Here is a 22,811-nt window from a genome sequence, read left to right as displayed (position 1 = left end):
ACAGAAGGACAAAATTGCCCAGGAGAATGCATTGATTGTCAAATTCAAGAGCAAACTAATCCTATCACTTTCAATTTGTGTCTAATTGGGTTTCTCTTTTTAGGGGTTAGATGTCTAATAAAATGGTTTAAAAGGACTAACTTCGATATTTTGGCATTCATTGAGATGGGTGATTTGAAAGGGAAATGATCATGATATGCATTTCTGTTTCTGGTTACTGAATCTAGTCTCTAGTCTCAAGACTGTTCGTCTGTTGCAGCAACCAATTCACAGTTTAATCCTTACTTCGGAAAAATATTCATATGATTGAAAAGATGCAGACAGTTGCTAGAAAAGCAAAAGCGTTCATCTACTTGCTATTGTGATTAGATGCCAATTTACCAACATAAGTGTAGCAAAAGAGGAAAACCAAAACTAAGAGCGTTGGTCGTTCTCATTTTCTGACAGAGACGTGCTTGTTTTGCGGATCGATGCGACGCAGGAGTCTACCGCCTCTGGAAATTGAGCACCTTGATGGAAATGGCGAAAACGAACGCGAAGAGCACTGTGAATACTAACATCATGGCAGCGATCACGCCCAGAAAATCGTGTCGAAAACCGAAGTAATCTCTCAGGTTTTCTTCCACCGTGCCCCCAGTGTCGTCGAGCGTGTTCTTTAAATCGCCGAACTGAGAGACCACCAATCCATATAAAGTCCAAGAAATCGGGCACGCCCAATAGTACCATCTCCACCAGATAGGTATCCTCTGTTAGATAGGAAGTCATGAGGATGTTCACAAATCAGGCATTACACTTGATGTCGAAAACAAAATCAGCAGGAACATTAAAATCGATGGGTTGCTATAGAACTTACAGTCCTTGGCACAATGAACCCCGAAAAGAGGTTCCATATGGCGTAGAATGCAGAAGAGATGATGGAAGCGATTTGCGGGTTCGGGGTCATGCCCATGGCCATCATACCGAAGTATGTGAAATACAGCAATGTGAAGCACATGAAGAACAGATACCAGAAAAATTTCGCAATGGTCCATTCGAATCCAATCATCGCGTAAACTATGATACCATATGATATAGCTTGCACAAGAACATAAGGGACTTCAATCAGAACCTACGAAATGAAAATTAATCAAGTAAGCAGCTTTCCAATATTAATTTCTGCATAACATTATTTAGAATAAGTGTACTCGGTATATTTTGAAGCAATTTTACCTGTGCTAATGCGTATGGCAGGGCCGAGTACATCCCTGCAGCTCGCTCTCTATAAAAAACCGTTCTCTCCACTGCTACAACTGGCTGCACAGAAGACGCATTTTGGATCCCAAGTGTGATAACGGCCACATACATAGATCCCATCGCATTGATCAAATCTTGACTCTGGGTCCTGCGATGCTAACATTCAGAAACACACAACTTCGAGAATGAATGAGGCAGACATTTACATTTAGGCAGAACTTACGTTTTAGAGCCGAGGTCCCAGAACATAGTCCCAAGCATCAAGGCAATGAAGATGGTGAAGAGGAACCGAACAGCCGCATATGGCGGATTCCGCCAGTAAGACCAATGTTGCTTCCATAAGCAAGCCATTAATTGGGTGAAAGTCGACTGAGAATACTTAGTCGAGAAATAGAGGTCCTTAGAATTTGGAGGAGGTATGCTCAACTCTTCAATCAAAGCCTTGTTTCTCCTGAAAATCACGAAAGTGTGTTTTCCCATCACACATTTTACGGGTCAATAGCAAGACTAAAAGTTGGACCTCGATTTGTGCAGTAAACTCACCTGTACAAATCTGAGATTTTGTATAAATCACAAAAATCGACACCCAGAGCGAGTTCTTGTGCTGGGCTTGTAACTTCGAGCATCCAAGTTGCTGGATTATAGCCATCTTTGATTTTGCTAACTCCTTGGATTCCCTTCATTTTGAAGATACCTTGTTGATTCAAGTAGCAAAAGAGAAGTACAATCGAAGCCAGATTATATAAGTGAATCAGTCTGTACCTCAAAATACTTTATCAGATGAGAAGAATGACGACCCAGAGGACCGACATATATCTCCTGCCCCCCTTGTTTCATTAAGAAAAGCTGCAGAACAAGTAAAAATGCAATAGCTTCTAATTTCAAGTGCGCTGCAAACAGATTTTTCAAGTTTTGAATGAGTTGACATAACTCACCTCATTGAAAGCTTCAAATATATCAATGCTGGGTTGGTGAATTGTGCATACGACCGTTCTCCCGGTGTCCACTGTATTCCTAACTGTTCTCATGACAATAGCAGCAGCTCTTGCATCAAGCCCTGAGGTTGGTTCGTCCATGAAAATGATGGAGGGGTTTGCGACTAGTTCAACCGCAATGGTCAGCCTTTTGCGTTGCTCGGTGGATAGACCATTCACACCAGGCAAACCGACTAAGGCCTGTCTCAGTGGATTTAGCTCCACAAGCTCCATGACTTCCTCGACAAATAGCTACAACATTTTTTTTCCATTAGAAATTATTTGAATTAGAATGATCCTCGATTAGACTACATAACCAACTCAGCGGCAAGCACTTCCACAATTTGTTTTGAGTTGAGAAGGCAATCCCGGTAGAAATATATTGTGGCGGTAGATGCAAACCTTTCTGGTTTGGTCGTCCACACCAGGAGGCAAACGCAGCCATGCCGAGTAAAGTAAGGACTCGTAGACAGTAAAATGAGGTGAATGGATGTCGTTTTGTTCACAATATCCGGAAATTCGAGCAAATGTATCTTGATTCTTTGGATACCCAGAAATTGTTATGTTCCCCTTGATGTATCCTCCGGTTTTTCTTCCAGCCAACACATCCATCAGAGTAGTTTTACCAGCACCGCTGACGCCCATTAGAGCTGTAAGAACACCTGGCCTAAAAGCACCACTTGCACCTTTCAAGAGCACCAATTTATCCTCGAGAACACCTTGGTTCTTCATTTCCTGCCGAGATAAAACATTCGAGCTTTATGACTTATGATCTACTATGATAATATATCGAGAAAGTACTATCTTCAGACTTTTCATAGCTTAACACAGTTACCTGTGGCATATCAACTGAATAAGTTATTTCATCGAAAGTAATTGAGTGCTGCTCAAATGGGAGCACCATCCCTCTTTTCCGATTGGCGGCAACGGCTGTCTCGGGCCGTGTAGGTGTAGACCCGGATGACCTCCCTACAAGACCCAACAGAATAGATAGGCAAAGAAGTGACACGAGTCCTTGATGGACCAAAGCCTTTTGTTCACCCCTTTGAGGTCTTAACTACTGCTAAATGATAGAAAATGAAAAGAAACCAATTGTCAAGACTTTATACCCGATTCATTTTTGAGACTAGAGCCTTGAGATTGCAACTGAATTGATCCTTCCCTTCTATTAACGTCCTCATTGCCCTCAGGATCATCTGATTTTACTGTCTGGGATTTGCCAAAGGCTGCATCATCACATGAAGCTTGAGTAGGCCAGCTCTTGTTAACAGAAACTTGAACAAGAAGAAAAGCAAAAGACACTTACGGTTGAGAAGAGCAAGAGCCACTGAAAACCCAAAGTTGAAGAGGATGACGAACCCAAACAATGCCCCAACTCCAATCCAATACCAGTATGCTTCAGTAAAGAACCCACGAGACTTCAAAACTTGAATTCCCAGTGGTTCGTATGAACTTGAATTTGGGGGAATCTATCATAAGAGGAATCGGTGAATCAGAGATTCATATCTATGAAAGGCCAAAATAATTGCATTGAGAAGTTACGAGACTTGACCTTATCCCAACTTGATCCCAAAAACTCGTTAACGACTATTGCGTTCTGCCCATACATTAAAGGAGATATCCAGTAGCCCCAAATCCACCATTTCTTTACGTCGTCTACAACTCAAAGAAATCAGGATTAGGACTACTTATGAAAAAGAAGCTACAAACAAAATAAAGAAACAGGTTGAACTCTAGTATTCGTAATACCTCGGGAAAGAACTACTCCGCCCAATGCAAAGAGTGTGAGAAGCACAAACGACCCGAATGTGTTGGCAACAATTAAGTTTCTCCCAAGTGCCGCGATCAATCGAAACAATCCATAGGCCATCTGATTAACGGCCACAAGCAAAAGATACTGCTTGAACAACCTGCAACACAATATAGACAGTATAATGTCTCAACCAGGACAACGAGATTAGAATTTCCATCTTACCACCAAACAACAATCACAGTTCTTCTTACCTTCCAACATTTGGATCGTATCCAATGACAAAGTAGGTGATGAAAACCCAAACTGCAACCTCCAAAAATGTGACAGGGATCTTTAGAATCCAGATTGGAAGAGCAAATGCCCATGCTGGATAGAAGAGGAGGTCTCTTTGCTTGTAGAAAATTGGGAGCTTGGCTATGGTCATCGAAAGCTCCGCCATTCCATTGAACATGATCATACTCACGGTGAAGAACATGGCACCAATGAAAACTCCTCCATCAGTTATGGTATCCCGATGCATCTCAGTCCGTAAGAATAGGGTCATCGAAATAACTGCCATAATTGTGAGCTAATAAAACAAGTCACATCAGTTTAACTACCTCAGAGAATTCATGGTTGAAGTGAACTAAAAGAGAATGAAGTTGGTATTTACCTGAGTGATCTTGAAGATGTAGACAAAGGAGTTCCTTTTCATAAGCAAGTACTCTCTTGAAATGCAAGCTTTCAGCAAATCCTTCATTCCAACACCAAATCTTTTAGTAGTCAAAGCAGCCGGGTGGTTCTTGCTCTTATCAAATGGAGTGGAAAGTTCATCCCCGAGTTTTCTTCCCACGTGAAATGACTGGAATGCCTCCGCAAATTCCCGAACCGTTACAAAAGTGTAAGGCTCGTCTTTGCATACCAAATACTGATGCTGATCTTTTCTTGATGTTACCTATCGAAAGGTAGAAAAGTATGTTATTGCAAGAGACTTCCTACAGAGAATATCTTTTAAATCCTAAAAGTTGCTGAGATAAAATTTTCATATTTTTACGTACTTCCTGCAAGAAATCGGCTACACCCTTCCTTTCAGGGCATTTGAATCCCACGGATTCGAAGAAATCTAGGATGAGTTCACGTGGACCCTGGTACACGATCTGACCATCAGATAGGAGAATGATGTCATCAAACAGATCGTAAGTCTCTGGAGCTGGCTGGAGGAGAGAGATAACAGCCGTTCCATCAAGAATGTGAATAAATTGTTTCAGGGAGTTGACGATTTGGTATGCCGTCGAGGTATCGAGTCCAGTAGATATGTCATCCATGAACAATACCTGGGCAGGCCCAACCAGCATCTCACCTAGAAACTAAAAGGTCAGAGAATTGAATATTTTAAGTTACTAAAAGTTTGATATGCTTCTAGTTCTAACCTGTGGTCACACGCTTCCGTTGTCCTCCAGAAATACCCCTCAACATTTCATCTCCGACCATCGTATCAGCACATATTTCCAGCCCTAAAATCTGTGGAGAAAGCATGTTCATTAAAGTTCTGCTATTTGTCAAGTGTCTGCATGATTTTGCGGTGCTTCTTGTCAAAGTTACCTTGAGGATATAATCAGTGACAACTTCAGCCTCCTGACCTTCTGTTGCTGCTGCCTGTTGAATTAGACCCATTGCATTAGAAAAACCAGACACCCACAAAAGTTTAAGAATTCAAAAACATAGAAACTGCTTGCTGGAGTTTGACTAAAAACATTACTTCCTCATCAGTTTCTTCTTATGGATGACTTAATTCATTTCCTTTCTTTAATTGGAAAAACGGAAAACAACTCTAAGCTCTCCTCGTTTAATTACCTTCATGAAGATATCAATATCAGGATCTGGTTTTATACTTGCCACTTTCTCTCTCCTTGACAACTCCGCCAACATATCTGCAGATGCCGCCAAAAGAATCAGCATTTCTTATTCGTAAAAAAAATTTGTCTTAAGTCAAACTCAAATATGATATTATAAAGATATAAAGTATTAATTCAAATTCGATAACCGTATCGTGATCCAACACCCTGACATCTTGCAGAGAAGGCCAAAGTTTCTCTAACTGTCATTTCTCCTATGTGAAGATCGTGTTGACTTATGTAAGCCGCGGTTCTTTGGGGCACAAACTCATCCAAGCCATGTCCATTGTAAGTCACCCTTCCCGTTGTCTGAGGAACAATCTTCACTTTTTCAGTATTATTGGATGATATTTTGATGTATCATATAAAAGTTGAAAGTCCAGAAAATTAAATTAAATGAGAGGTGACTTGCATTAACCTTTAGTTCAGGATCAAGCTTGCCGGCCAAAGCTAACAAGAGTGTGGTCTTCCCTGAACTTGGTGGACCCAAAAGCAAAGTCATCCTGCAAAATTGTCCATCCAAATGAGAAGAAACTTGCCAGAAAAGAAAAGTAAAGCTAATTTTTCACCATTTCAATCAAGGAAAAAAGACGAATCCAGATTCAGTTCAGTTCGATTGTGTTCTCATTGAAAGAAAGGAAATATATTAGTTTCAAATTGAATTTAAAGCGGTAATCCAACTGACATGTTAAAAACTTCTTTCCAACAAGAATGTGACAATTTCTAGTTGAGACCTTCGAATAATTACAAAACATGTAATGCATTTATAGAACACAGCACCAAGCTCGGAGATGGTACCAAATCACGCGTGGTGAAATAAAATTAAGTTCAGTTCAGTGCACTTTGGAGGCTTGAAGAACTGATTTTTGAGTTGGTTTTGATTTGCTCACCTGCCAGGTTTGATAATCCCACTGACATCTTGAAGGATAGTCAAGTGCTTCTTTCTACTGGGTAGTATATGCAGAAAATTCAAGAAGCCCTTCAGGGGTAGAAAGAAACAAAAAGAAAAGTAAAGGTTAAACAAAGAAACCGATCAGAACATCCAAGCAACTCACTGCGTATCATTTTAGTCAGAAAATCAGTATGATCCCAATTGCAACTAATGGGACTCACTAGCGTGGGACTTGGATGTGTGGTTTATATCTTATGGGGTTTTCCCACCTCAATAGCTAGCTTTTGGGTTGTGGTTCTTCTAAAGTCTATATCGATTGATACAAGAGCCACCCGCCATCTCCCCCAGTTGCAATCCAGCGGTGCGGTGGTGACACCGGTGTTGCAGTGTTTTCCCGGGACTAGCAAAAGGCACATAAGCCAACCATATGTGTGTGCTGAGATAGTGAAGCATGGTTGATTTTTACGATCCTAATTGCAAGGGATGGAATTTGGATCTCACGTTTATGTTATGGGGCTTTGATGTGCGGTTTATATGGTCTTGGGCTCTTTCCACACTCCAATAGCTATTGAGGTGAGAGCTAGGAAGCATGGACACTCGCGTTTGTGTCAGTATCGAACATGTCGGACACCGACACTCATCCAACACTCTTTTTTTTATTATTTATTAATTTATGGATAAATAATCATAAGAATGATAATTCATCATGTATATATAAAAATATATATTTAATATATAACGTGTAGGAATTCTCTATTTTTTTGAGAAATGATGTGTCGTGTCGTGTCGTGTGTCACGTATCGTGTCGGTGCTACTTAGGGTGAGAGCCAATGCCATATAAATCACATATCGAAGTCTATATTGATGAGGATCCAAGTCCTACACTTGAATTAGGATCCTAAAAAAGTTGGAGCAGCCTTTTTGGCTTTTACATCCCATATATTTAGGTGGTTGCTAGCTTACCTCCAGAAAATTAGTGCAGAAATTGATGACAGTGGGCAAAGCTCTGCTTCCTTCATGAGCCTCTGCCTCCACGTTCAAATGCTCAAATCTGACTTCAATTGTAGGAATATCAAGTCCAACTCTGCAACCAGATTCACGAAAACCACAATTATTCAAACTCGAAAAAGAAATACATCTTCATAATACCTGTCAAACTTCCTCAGGAAAACATGCATGATCTTGAATGAATGAACAATTCCCACCATTCTGGACGAGAAAATTTTCACCAACACGAGATGGTCTGACATGATAAGGATTTTCCTGGGTAAAGATTTTTCTCAGGAGCCAAACAGACTCCATACCAAGAAACGTGGCAAATTTTATTTAACAATTTCTCTTTTCTCAGGAACCCACACAAACAGAGGTTCCAAAAACAGAGAAAACAGAGACTGTACCTATCAATGCGGTTCCTGAGCTTCAGCAAGAAGCTCTCGTTGTCCTCCTCAGTGATCCTTAATAACCTCTCAAGCAGTCTCTTCCTCTCGTGAAAACCCAGGTTCTGGATGTCGATCTCCTTAGCACCACTGCTGCGTGAAGCCGTCAGGATCCCTTTCCGGAGACGTTCGAAGGTGGGGAGTTTCTGGAGAGCAGCCCATCTCAGAGCTTCTTCGTCGTCCTTGTCACGCGAAGACCTCGAGAACACGCTGTATGTATCTCCTCCATTCATGTCGATCAAATTCACTTGCTCAGAAGGATCTCTAGAGAGAAAGAGAAGCTCTGGAGACCCCTTTATATGCAAATACAGGAGCGACCAGGACCGACCGTATCCATTTGTGGAGATCGCACCTTCCTAACTATCATCTACGTCTCATTTATTAGAGGATGATACAATTACAGTATTGTCTGCCTCAGAAATATCCTTGAACATTCCATTTTAGAACATTCCATTTTTTGGGCCATGACACATGGATGACTGTGTCTGCTAAAAGCGTTGCTCTTGCTCTGTTTTCAGAATACAAGAAGAGGGTAGGTGACAGCGCTTTGTGTTCTGTTTATTGCTGATGTGTGCTTGTGTGAGATTACGTACGAAAAGTTGCTCTTGGAATCGAGCTCATAAGTAAGAGAGAGATGGGGGACAAGAGGCTCGAAAATGGAGTTTATATAGATGGACTGTGCGTGATCGTGTGTTAGGCCCCACATGGCGGCATCTGAATTGTTGACTCTATAGGTACTTTCCCGGGTTGGGAAAAATGAAGTTACTTCAATATTTAGGCTCTTTTAATTTATTTTATTATTAAACCTCTATATTTTCAATTTGTCTAATTAAATTTTTTCAACTTTTCACAAATTTTATGATCAAATCCTTCCACCGCCCAAGTCCAGTGGACATGGCCCTTGGACGACGTCGTAGCATAGCATGCATAAAATTTTTCTAGCGTGGACGTCCATGTGAGAGTGCATATTGGCTAAATTTCATCCGCATTATACTCATGTTGCCTACATTTGCTAAATTTTTTCACATACGTTCACGTGGGGATTCGTATTTTATCCGCATCACACTTTATGTCATCCAATGGCTACTTCAACTGAAATTAGTTGGATTTGGTGTTAGAGGAATTTGATTTAAATGTTGTGAAAATAAAAGAATTTGATTAGACAAATTAAAAGTATGAGAATTTAATTAGAGAAAATTTGAGAGTATAGAAAACGAAAAGCAAAATCTTTATTAAAAAAGACAAAATAAATGGATTGGGATCCTTGGGATAATTGTAAAGTTATCTTTGTTAAATTATTCTCTAAAGTTGTGTTTGGTCGTTTCGATTTTCCTGCTTGCTTTTGTGAAGTTTTGACGTTAAATCAGAGAATTACATAAGAAAATGAGCTTTGGCTCTCTCGTCGTTTTCATGAAGTTTTGACGTGAACTCGAGAATTATAGAGGAGTCGTGAAGTTTCAACGGGAATTAAAGCTACAGAAAAGAAGGAGGAGGAGAGGATAGGGTCTTTCAAAAAATAATTTTTATACCATGGACATAAAAAGGTATCAAAAGAAATGGAAAAGAAAGCAAAATAAGAAACAAATCTTGACCATCCAATTGGTGTAATGATGAGTTATCAAGGAAGGAAATAATTCTAATTACGAGGACCTCAGTTCCAAAATAGAAAGAGGAAGAAAAGTATTTTAGCAAAAAAAAAGAGGAAGAAAAGTATTGGCGGGCAATATGAAAATATTTGTTTCTCGAAAATTCAATTCCAAAAAGGTCGCTCTTTTTCCACTCCCATCATAGCTTGACAATATTAACCTTTGTGGATTCGGCCTTTTTCAAGATCTTCTTTGTTTGGTTATGGTGTCTCATTTGTTTTCCTTTTGTCTTTTCTCGTGGATCCCGTTTTCCTCCTTTTTATTTCTCTCCCTTGCCTCTTAATTCTGATTATGGTTTAAGTCTTAGTAGCATCTATAAAAAAAATAAAAATAAAACTCGTTTATGGTCCGCCTCTATCACTTGTCATCTAGGCCACATCATACTCATCGGTTTTTGAATCTTTAATTGGAGTTTGATACCCATTAACACAATAGATCTAAAGGCTCTCCCATTGAACTTCTTAACGCCTATCAGAACAAGGGGATCAGAGCAATTGACGGACAATGAGGCTGCCTCATCGCATAAGGGCTCGAACTTGAGGGTTGAGTTCACAATCACTTCTGTAGCCCTCTTAATCGCTGGCAATGGTAGCTCGACGATCGAGATCTGCGTGGAAGTAGGAGAGATAGAGGAAGCAAGGAGGGGCAAATCCTCGCCAGTCTTGAGGATGGGATTGTCATTCTTGAAGGTGGCATTTTCGGTTTGTGTAAACAACTTAGTGAGAGCAGGGGCGCATTCGAGCCATGGATATGGAGGCTTGTAGGTGATGGCGAATCGGTGATGACGATGATGATTAGGAACAAGAAGATGAAGACAGAGAAGCGGACATTGTTGATGAGCTTGATGAAGATATGGGTGAGGGCTTGAGCTCTTGAATTTGAATCTTTAACGGGGTTTTTCTTGTCTTTGTGATCGATCAATTGAAGAGTTTGATGCCAAATGGGACAACAAATAAGACAGAGAGCGAAAGGGATGGAATGGGGGTGAAGAGTGAAGAGATATGAGATAGGTATTTCACTTACAGTTGAGCTTTGAGTTGAAGAAATGGAGATGGAAGAGGACTAATTGGGTGTGGAGGAGTTGCTTGTGTTGGTGACATTTTTTTTTTGTTTTTTTTTTGTGCCGATGACAAACGCTGGATATCAAAACCTTGTTTATTATTGGCATGTGATGGGGTGTTTTAGCAAAAGAAAAAATAGAGAAATAAATGAGAAGAATAAAGTGGCACAACGAGAAAAGAAACTGAAGAAATGTTTAAAGAAATGTAGAACCCACAAAGGTTAATATTGTCATAACATTGTGATATGGAGTGTTTTAACCATAGAAGAAGTGGAAAAAGTGTGACCCTTCCAAAATGAAAAAATCATTCTTATTTTTCTGAAAATGAGATTAAAAATGATTGACTTATCAAATTATTTTTTCTTGACAAGAGTGTTCACAAAAGTTTTTGGTCGTTTTCTTCGGACTTTGAAAACGAAGGAAATCAGCAAGAGATAGCAGACGTGGTTACGAAGGTTTTTTGGGACAATAGAGCCAAACGTAATGCCTTCAACACTTTTACAATTCGTGACCACCTTTCCTTGGTGTCCAATCGACCAAGTATTACCAAAGGTTTTTTGACATCTACAATGTTGCATCAACACATCGAAAAGCTCAAGCTATTCGTACAGCTAGTGGAACCATTTATGCTGTTATAGATAATAATTTGGACCAAAGGAAGTGTTTCTCCGTAATTTAATCCTTAAGGAAACAAACACCGAAAATGGATCTTCGACTTTTAATCGAAGGACGGGTTCTGTGATGATTTGACAGGAAATATCCAAGCGATCATAAAAATCAACGTGGAATTGTATAAACCTAAACCAAACCGGAGTTTGACTCGACGGAAAAGTTTTGGAAGTACTATCGAAACAAACTTCGACGGAATTTGACTCGAGGTCTTTAAAATACAAACTTGGGATATTTATAATCCCGTACAAGCGTTTACAAACTTTAAATTTTAAATAAAAAGTAACTTCCTAACGGTGGTTATTATCTTCCTATTTTCTAGGCACTCTCCACGTTCAAATTCGGTAAGTTACCGACGCCGAAGCTCCCGATGCCTATTTCCATGATTACCGACGCCAAAGCTCCCGATGCCTATTTCCATGATTTTTTACCACTTTTTGGTGTAAACAGGAAGAATGACAAAGATCGTATTATATCCCCTGTTGGCGATAAGAAAATTAAAATCAACAGCTACTTAGGTTACGTTTGCTTTGTGTAAGATCAATGATTTGGAAACATTTTCCTGAACATGACCGGTTGTATCACTTGAAATAGCCAGTCAATAAAAATTATTTTTCATTATCGACGATAGTTGATGCATAAACATCTTGGCTGACGATGAAATTATTTTTTGTTCATTTATTTTGTAACCGATATAGGCAATCATTTTTAGGAAAAATATTTTTTAAATTCATTCATTTTAACAAACGGAGCCTTGGATGAATAAAAAGGCATCACCGATGTTGAGTTAATGTTTCGAGTTTGAGCCCGTTACGGACGTTCAATCGAATGTTAAACACCACTTTGTTTTGGCAAAAAGTCAATCGGCGGAAGCTAATATCACACGACGATTCTGTTTACTTTTCTTTGTTTGATTAGCTTTATCTCTTTGGGGTGCACTTTCTTTATTTGAGATTTGTGGGGCTCTCGTTGATTAGTGGAAAAAGACAAAGGAGTGAATCACTTGTGAGAAATTGCTTTCAAACCGAAGATTTTCACTTACTGGTCAGCCCAAACACATCCTTACAAACTACTATGAAAGCAAGAAATATTCCCATAGTCAATCACTCCATAATAAAACTCATTTGTTTGTTCATACAGTAAGCCTCCAAGGAGTGCTCATTCGTATATAAATTACCCCATTTGGAAAAGCACAAAAAAATAGAGATACAAACTTGGACCGGTGGTTTCCATGGGAACCACCCAGAATCGGCCGGTTTCGTTTGGTTCTGGGTTGACCCGAGACCGGTGCTCACCCTAACAAGCCCAACACGGACAAGATCCACCAGCAGAGCTTCGAAGATGGGAACATCCATGACACTACTTCAACCTAAGGTAATTACAATTTCTACTCACTGTAGTTTCGCAAAAGTCTCATGAGAAACACGTATGTCTCAAAGGTTACATTTCTTCAATTAATAGAATGCTCAATTTGGCTTTTGTTACCACGCTTTCATACAGTGGATAACGGCATTTCAATCATAAGCCGGATGTTCAAACGTTCACTTACACGGATAACTGCAGACCATGGACACAGAAGAAAGACAAAATTGCACAGGAGAATGCCTTGATTATCAAATTCAAGAACAAACTGATCCGATCACTTTCAATTTGTGTCTAATTGGATTTCTCTTTTTAGGGGTTAGATGTCTAATGAAATGGTTTAAAAGGACTAACTCTGACATTTTGGCATTCATTGAGATCAGTGATTTGAAAGGGAAAGGGACAATGACAGAAACAGTTTATGAACTTTCGCCCAATGTGCAATGTGGTTATTGAACTTTTAATTTGTTTAACGAGGTCCCAGAAATTTAACCTAATGTTCCAAACTTTTAATTTATTCAATATGGTCCGTGGACTTTTGGTACATGTTCAATGTAGTCCTTAAACTTGAATTAATGGAAGGACTATATTGAACATTTTCATATAGTTCGGAGACTAAGTTGAACATGCACCAAAAGTTCAGGGACGGCAATGAATAAATTAAAAGTTCAAGAACCACTTGCACATTTGGTTAAGATTCCGGAACCATATTGAACAAATTAAAAATTGAGGGACCGCATTGCACATTGGCCAAAATTCATGAATTGATTGTGTCATTTTCCGAAAGGAATGATTATGATATGCATTCCTGTTCTAGGTTACTGAGTCTGGTCTCTAGTCTCAGGAATCTTCGTCTGTTGTGGAAATCAATTCACAGCTTAATCCTTACTTGAGGAAAAGATCCATATGATTGAAAAGATGCAGACAGTTGCTAGAAAAGCAAAAGAGTTGATTCTACTTGCCATTGTAATTAGATGCCAATTTTCATGTGCATTATTTTTTTTTTGGTCGAAATGTGCACTATTTGACTGGAGACATAAGTACAGCAAAAGAGGAAAACCGAAAGTAGAGCGTTAGTCGTTCTCATTTTCTGACAAAGACATGCTTGTTTTGCGGATCGATGTGACGCTGAAGTCTACCGCCTCTGGAAATTGAGCACCTTGATGGAAATGGCGAAAACAAACGCGAAGACCACTGTGAATAGTAGCATCATGGCGGTGATCATGCCCAGAAAATCGTGTTGGAAACCGAGGTAATCTCTCAGGTATTCTTCCACCGTGCCCCCAGTGTCGTCAAGCGTGTTCTTTAAATCGTCGAACTGAGAGACCACCAATCCATATAAAGTCCAAGAAACCAGGCCCGCCCAATAGTACCATCTCCACCAGATAGGTATCCTCTGTTAAATAGGGAAGTCATGAGTATGTTCACAAATCAGGCATTACACTTGATGTTGAAAACAAAATCAGTAGAAACATTAATATCGATGAGTTGCTAAAGAACTTACAGTCCTCGGCACAACGAACCCCGAAAAGAGGTTCCATATGGCGTAGAATGCAGAAGCGACGATGGAAGCGATGTGGTGGTTCGGGGTCATGCCCACGGCCATCATACCGTAGTATGTGAAATACAACAGTGTGAAGCACATGAAGAACAGATACCAGAAAAATTTCGCGGTGGTCCATTCGAATCCAATCATTGCGTAAACTATGACACCATATGATATAGCTTGCACGAGAACATAAGGGACTTCAATCAGAACCTACGAAACAAAAATGAATCCCATAAGCAGCTTTCCAGTATTAATTTCTGCATAACACTATTTAGAATAAGCGTGCTCGGAATCATTTCGAAGTGATTTTACCTGTGCTAATGCACATGGCAGGGCCGAGTACATCCCTGCAGCTCGCTCTCTACAGAAAACCGTTCTCTCCACTGCTACAACTGGTTGCACCGAAGACTCATTTTGGATCCCAAGGAAGAAAACAGCCGCATACATAGATCCCATCGCATTGATCAAATCTTGACTCTGGGTCCTGCGAACCTAACATTCAGAAACACACAGTTTCGAGAATGAATGAGGCAGAAATCGACATTCTAAGCAGAACTTACGTTTTAGAGCCAAGGTCCCAGAACATAGTCCCAAACATTATGGCAATGAAGATGGTGAAGAGGAACCGAACAGCCGTATATGGAGGATTCCGCCGGTAAGACCAATGTTGCTTCCATAAGCATGCCATCAATTGCGTGAAAGTTGACTGAGAATACTTAGTTGGGAAGTAGAGATCCTTATAATTTTGAGGGTGTTGCCGATTCTTGCAGGAAGTATGTAAAAATATGAAAATTTTATCTCAGCAAGTTTTAGGATTTAAAAGATATTCTCTGTAGGAAGTCTCTTGCAATAACGTACTTTTCTACTTTTCGATAGGTAACGTCAAGAAAAGATCAGCATCAGTATTGGGTACGCAAAGACGAGCCTTACACTTTTGTAACGGTTCGGGAATTTGCGGAGGCATTCCAGTCATTCCACGTGGGAAGAAAACTCGGGGATGAACTTTCCACTCCATTTGATAAGAGCAAGAACCACCCGGCTGCTTTGACTACCAAAAGATTTGGTGTTGGAATGAAGGATTTGCTGAAAGCTTGCATTTCAAGAGAGCACTTGCTTATGAAAAGGAACTCCTTTGTCTACATCTTCAAGATCACTCAGGTAAATACCAACTTCATTCTCTTTCAGTTCACTTCAACCATGAATTGTCTGAGGTAGTTACACTGATATTGACTTGTTTTATTAGCTCACAATTATGGCATTTATTTCGATGACTCTATTCTTACGGACTAAGATGCATCAGGATACCGTAACTGATGGAGGAATTTACATTGGTGCCTTGTTCTTCACTGTGACTACGATCATGTTCAATGGAATGCCGGAGATTTCGATGACCATAGCCAAGCTCCCGATTTTCTGCAAGCAAAGAGACCTCCTCTTCTATCCGGCATGGGCATATGCTCTTCCAACCTGGATTCTAAAGATCCCTATCACATTTGTGGAGGTTGCAGTTTGGGTGTTCATCACCTACTTCGTCATTGGATACGATCCAAATGTTGGAAGGTAAGAAGAACTGTGATTATTCTTTGGTGGTAAGATGGAAATTCTAATCTCGTTGTCCTGGTTGAGACATTATACTGTCTATATTGTGTTGCAGGTTGTTCCACCAGTATCTTTTGCTTGTGGCCGTTAATCAGATGGCCTATGGATTGTTTCGATTGATCACGGCACTTGGGAGAAACTTAATTGTTGCCAACACATTCGGGTCATTTGTGCTGTGCACACTCTTTGCATTGGGCGGAGTTGTTCTTTCCCGAGGTATTACGAATACTAGAGTTCAACCTGTTTCTTTATTTTGTTTGTAGCTTCTTTTTCATAAGTAATCCTAATCCTTATTTCTTTGAATTGTAGAGGACGTAAAGAAATGGTGGATTTGGGGCTACTGGATATCTCCTATAATGTATGGGCAGAACGCGATAGTCGTTAACAAGTTTTTGGGATCAAGTTGGGATAAGGTAAAGTCTTGTAACTGTTTAATGCCAATATTTTGACCTTTCATAGATATGAATCTCTGATTCACCGATTGCTCGTGTTATTCCCTATAATAGATTCCCCCAAATTCAAGTTCAAACGAACCACTGGGAATTCAAGTTTTGAAGTCTCGTGGGTTCTTTACTGAAGCATACTGGTATTGGATATGAGTTGGGGCATTGCTTGGGTTTGTCTTTTTTTTTTTTTTTTTTTTTTTTTTTTTTTTTTTTTTTTTTTTTTTTTTTTTTTTTTTTTTTTTTTTTTTTTTTTTTTTTTTTTTTTTTTTTTTTTTTTTTTTTTTTTTTTTTTTTTATCCACACCAGGAGGCAAATGCAGCCATGCCTAGTAAAGTAAGGACTCGTAGACAGTAACATGAGGTGAATGGATGTCGTTTTGTTCACAATATCCGGAAATTCGAGCAAATGTATCTTGATTCTTTGGATACCCAGAAATTGTTATGTTCCCCTTGATGTATCCTCCGGTTTTTCTTCCAGCCAACACATCCATCAGAGTAGTTTTACCAGCACCACTGACGCCCATTAGAGCTGTAAGAACACCTGGCCTAAAAGCACCACTTGCACCTTTCAAGAGCACCAATTTATCCTCGAGAAAACCTTGGTTCTTCATTTCCTGCCAAGATAAAACATTCGAGCTTTAAGACTTATGATCTACTATGATAATATATCGAGAAAGTACCATCTTCAGACTTTTCACAGCTTAACAGAGTTTACCTGTGGCATATCAACTGAATAAGCTATTTCATCGAAAGTAATTGAGTGCTGCTCAAATGGGAGCACCATTCCTCTTTTCCTATTGGCGGCAACGGCTGTCTCGGGCAATGTAGGTGAAGACCCGGATGACCTCCCTACAAGACCCAATGGAATAGATAGGAAAAGAAGTAACACGAGTCCCTGATGGACCAAAGCCTTTTGTTCACCCCTTTTAGGTCTTAACTACTGCTAAATGATAGAAAATGAAAAAAAACCAACTATCAAGACTTTATACCCGATTCATTTGTGAGACTAGAGCCTTGAGATTGCAACTGAATTGATCCTCGCCTTCTATTAACGTCCTCATTGCCCTCAGGATCATCTGATTTTACTGTCTGGGTTTTGCCAAAGGCTGCATCATCACATGAAGCTTGAGTAGGTAAGCTCCTACTGACAGAAACTTGAACAAGAAGAAAAGCAAAAGGCACTTACGGTTGAGAAGAGCAAGAGCCACCGAAAACCCAAAGTTGAAGAGGATGACAAACCCAAGCAATGCCCCAACTCATATCCAATACCAGTATGCTTCAGTAAAGAACCCACGAGACTTCAAAACTTGAATTCCCAGTGGTTCGTTTGAACTTGAATTTTGGGGAATCTATTATAAGGAATAACACGAGCAATCGGTGAATCAGAGATTCATATCTATGAAAGGTCAAAATATTGGCATTAAGCAGTTACAAGACTTTACCTTATCCCAACTTGATCCCAAAAACTTGTTAACGACTATCGCGTTCTGCCCATACATTATAGGAGATATCTAGTAGCCCCAAATCCACCATTTCTTTACGTCCTCTACAATTCAAAGAAATAAGGATTAGGACTACTTATGAAAAAGAAGCTACAAACAAAATAAAGAAACAGGTTGAACTCTAGTATTCGTAATACCTCGGGAAAGAACAACTCCGCCCAATGCAAAGAGTGTGCACAGCACAAATGACCCGAATGTGTTGGCAACAATTAAGTTTCTCCCAAGTGCCGCGATCAATCGAAACAATCCATAGGCCATCTGATTAACGGCCACTAGCAAAAGATACTGCTTGAACAACCTGCAACACAATATAGACAGTATAATGTCTCAACCAGGACAACGAGATTAGAATTTCCATCTTACCACCAAAGAATAATCACAGTTCTTCTTACCTTCCAACATTTAGATCGTATCCAATGACGAAGTAGGTGATGAACACCCAAACTGCAACCTCCACAAATGTGATAGGGATCTTTAGAATCCAGGTTGGAAGAGCATATGCCCATGCCGGATAGAAGAGGAGGTCTCTTTGCTTGTAGAAAATCGGGAGCTTGGCTATGGTCATCGAAATCTCCGGCATTCCATTGAACATGATCGTAGTCACAGTGAAGAACAAGGCACCAATGTAAATTCCTCCATCAGTTACGGTATCCCGATGCATCTTAGTCCGTAAGAATAGAGTCATCGAAATAAATGCCATAATTGTGAGCTAATAAAACAAGTCAATATCAGTGTAACTACCTCAGACAATTCATGGTTGAAGTGAACTGAAAGAGAATGAAGTTGGTATTTACCTGAGTGATCTTGAAGATGTAGACAAAGGAGTTCCTTTTCATAAGCAAGTGCTCTCTTGAAATGCAAGCTTTCAGCAAATCCTTCATTCCAACACCAAATCTTTTGGTAGTCAAAGCAGCCGGGTGGTTCTTGCTCTTATCAAATGGAGTGGAAAGTTCATCCCCGAGTTTTCTTCCCACGTGGAATGACTGGAATGCCTCCGCAAATTCCCGAACCGTTACAAAAGTGTAAGGCTCGTCTTTGCGTACCCAATACTGATGCTGATCTTTTCTTGACGTTACCTATCGAAAAGTAGAAAAGTACGTTATTGCAAGAGACTTCCTACAGAGAATATCTTTTAAATCCTAAAACTTGCTGAGATAAAATTTTCATATTTTTACATTCTTCCTGCAAGAAATCGGCAACACCGTTCCTTTCAGGGCATTTGAATCCCATGGATTCAAAGAAATCTAGGACGAGTTCACGTGGACCCTGGTACATGATCTGACCATCAGATAGGAGAATGATGTTGGTGCTGGCTGGAGGAGAGAGATATCAGCCGTTCCATCAAGAATGTGAATAAATTGTTTCAGGGAGTTGACGATTTGGTATGTCGTCGAGCTATCAAGCCCAGTAGATATGTCATCCATGAACAATACCTTGGCAGGCCCAACCAGCATCTCACCTAGAAACTGAAGGTCAGAGAATTGAAAATTTTCAGTTACTAAAAGTTTGATATGCTTCTAGTTCTAACCTGTGGTCACACACTTCCGTTGTCCTCCAGAAATACCCCTCAACATTTCATCTCCGACCATCGTATCAGCACATATTTCCAGCCCTAAAATCTGTGGAGAAAGCATGTGCATTAAAGTTCTGCTATTTGTCAAGTGTCTGCATGATTTTGCGGTGCTTCTTGTCAAAGTTACCTTGAGGATATAATCAGTGACAACATTAGCCCCCTGACCTGCTGTTGCTGCTGCCTGTGGAATTAGACCCATTGCATCAGAAAAACCAGACACCCACAAAGGTCTAAGAATTCAAAAACATAGTAACTGCTTGCTGGAGTTTGACTTAAAATCATTACTTCGTCGTCACTTTCTTCTTATGGAAGACTTAATTCATCTCCTTTCTTTAATTGGAAAAACGAGAAACAACTCTAAGCTCTCCGTGTTTAATTACCTTCATGAAGATATCAATATCAGGATCTGGTTTTATATTTGCCGCTTTCTCTCTTCTCGACAATTCTGCCAACATATCTGCAGATGCCGCCAAAAGAATCAGCATTTCTTATTCAAAAAAAAAAAAATTGTCTAAGTCAAACTCAAATATGACATTATAAAGATATGAAAGTATCAATTCAAATTCGCTAACCATATCGTGATCCAACACCCTGACATCTTGCAGAGAAGGCCAAAGTTTCTCTAACTGTCATTTCTCCTATGTGAAGATCGTGTTGGCTTATGTAAGCCGCGGTTCTTTGGGGCACAAACTCATCCAAGCCATGTCCATTGTAAGTTACCCTTCCTGTTGTCTGAGGAACAATCTTCCCTTTTTCAGTATTATTGGATGATATTTTGATGTATCATATAAAAGTTCAAAAATCCAAAAAGAAGGGATTAAATTAAATGAGAGGTGACTTTCATTAACCTTTAGTTCAGGATCAAGCTTGCCGGCCAAAGCTAACAAGAGTGTGGTCTTCCCTGAACTTGGTGGACCCAAAAGCAAAGTCATCCTGCAAAATTGTCCATCCAAATGATAAGAAACTTGCCAGAAAAGAAAAGTAAAGCTAATTTTTCACCGTTTCGATCAAGGAAAAAAGACGAATCCAGATTCATTTTAGTTCAATTTTGTTCTCATTGAAAGTAAGGAAATATATTAGTTTGAAACCGAATTTAAAGCGGTAATCCAACCAACATGTTAAAAACTTCTTTCCAACAAGAATGTGACAATTTCTAGTTGAGACCTTCGAACAATTACACAGCATGCAATGCACTTATAGAACACAGCACCAAGCTCAGAGATGGTACCAAATCACACGTGGTGAAATAAATTTAAGTTCAGTTCAGTGCACTTTGGAGGCTTGAAGAACTGATATTTGAGGTGGTTTTGATTTGCTCCCCTGCCAGGTTTGATGATCCCACTGACATCTTGAAAGATAGTCAAGTGCTTCTTTCTACTAGGAAGTATGTGCAGAAAATTGAAGAAGCCCTTCAGGGGTAGAAAGAGACAAAAAGAAAAGTAAAGGTTAAACAAAGAAACCAATCAGAACATCCAAGCAACTTACTGTGTATCATTTTAGTCAGAAAATCAGTATGATCCTAATTGCAACTAATGGGACTCAATAGTATGGGACTTGGATGTGTGGTTTATATCTTATGGGGTTTTCCCACCTCAATAGCTTGCTTTTGGGTTGCGGTTCTTCTAAAGTCTATATCGATTAATTGATACAAGAGCCATCCGCCATCTCCCCCACTTGCAATCCAGCAGTGCGGGTGGTGACCCCGGTGTTGCAGTGTTTAACCGGGACTAGCCAAAGGCTAGTACAAAAGCCAAACATATGTGTGCGCCGAGATGGCGAAGCACGGTTGATTGTTACGATCCTAATGGCAAGGGATGGAATTTGGATCTCACGTTCATGGTATGAGGCTTTGATTGTGGTTTATATTGTCTTGGGCTCTCTCCACACTCCAATACCTATTGAGTTGAGAGCTAGGAAGCAAGGACACTCTCGGGAGCCTTCGTGTAGGTATCAGTAATGTGTAGGACGTGTCCGACCATGACACTCGTGTGACACTCTTTTTCTATTATTTATTAATTTGTTGATAAAGAATCATAAAAATGATAATTTATCATGTATATATAAAAATATACATTTAATATACAACGCGTCCGAATTCTATATTTTTTGAGAAATGACGTGTCGGCGTGTCGTGTCGCGTGTCGGTGTTGATGCTACTTAGGGTGAGAGAGCCAATGCCATATATGCAGGTGCGTGTTGAAACCATGATGGTGTTACTATAAGGTTGCCCAATATGCTTGCCTAGGGTAGTTATTTGTATATGTGCCTCATTTAGCTTCCCTAGCTGTGTTGCATGGCATGCATTGAATTGTGAACGAGCTCGATAGATTCGATGAACATTGTGGACGAGGCACTTTCTCTGTCCTAGTGAGTGACTTAAGCACAGTTTTGAAATTCCCAAACATTTAATGATTACAAAAGAGGGCTTCTTCTAACAGCCAATTTTATAGGATGGTAGCCATGGGAATTTCTAGAGCCCCTCCATGGTTTTTCTTCTATTCATCACCTCGAATGAATCAATACTAGGGGTGTGCATGGTCCGGGTGGGCGGTTCCCACCCCGGAACCGTGGACAGCCCACTACAGGACCGGTTCCAAAAATTGGAACCGAGAACCGCCCGTCGGTTCCATGGACCCGCCCGAGAACCGGACCGTTGGTCTGTCCGGTTCTTGGGCGGGTCCATGGAACCGGTCTCAACAAGTTTTCCTAGACAAATAAAAAAAAAATCTGTGGACCAACATCGGATCAACAAAACAAAAGGAAAAGAACATAACTTTTCATACAATTCCTACACTATGATCGATTATATTAACCACATCATCCATAAATTAAGTGGGTACCCATTAATTATTGGGAAAAATGACCAAAGTATCCCAACTACACAAGAGCTTCAGACACGATAACAAATTTTCTTCTTCTTTTTTTAATTTTTTTTGGTCAGATTTTTTTAATTAAAAAATAAAAAAATAAAATATATTATTATTATTATATTACCGGTCCGGTCCGGGTGGGCGGGTGGGCGGTTCCACACCGGGAACCGGCCCAAACAGTACTGGTTCCAAAAAATTGGAACCGGGAATCGGACCGGTTCCGGGCGGTCCGGGCGGGTCACGGTTCTTTTGCACACCCCTAATCAATACACCAACCAAATCTTATTTTCGATTACATGTAAAACCTAGTATGTTTACTCCAATTCTCCTTTTTGCTAACATATGGAGGATTACTCATACTACTTGAGGGAGGC

The 22,811-nt window shown here is 40.0% G+C and overlaps 2 pseudogenes; both read right to left on the bottom strand.

The window, feature by feature from the left end:
• Window positions 1–249: 249 nt before the first annotated feature.
• LOC115689935 (pleiotropic drug resistance protein 1-like) lies at window positions 250–8,429 on the bottom strand (annotated as a pseudogene).
• Window positions 8,430–13,931: 5,502 nt separating this feature from the next.
• LOC115665437 (ABC transporter G family member 40-like) lies at window positions 13,932–21,000 on the bottom strand (annotated as a pseudogene).
• Window positions 21,001–22,811: the final 1,811 nt, after the last annotated feature.

This window comes from Syzygium oleosum, unplaced genomic scaffold (genome assembly GCF_021117445.2).
Source record: "Syzygium oleosum isolate NSW1041296 unplaced genomic scaffold, Sole_v2.1 Sole_v2.01, whole genome shotgun sequence".
Taxonomy (NCBI): Eukaryota; Viridiplantae; Streptophyta; class Magnoliopsida; order Myrtales; family Myrtaceae; genus Syzygium; species Syzygium oleosum.
This window is presented reverse-complemented; position numbering and strand designations above follow the sequence as displayed.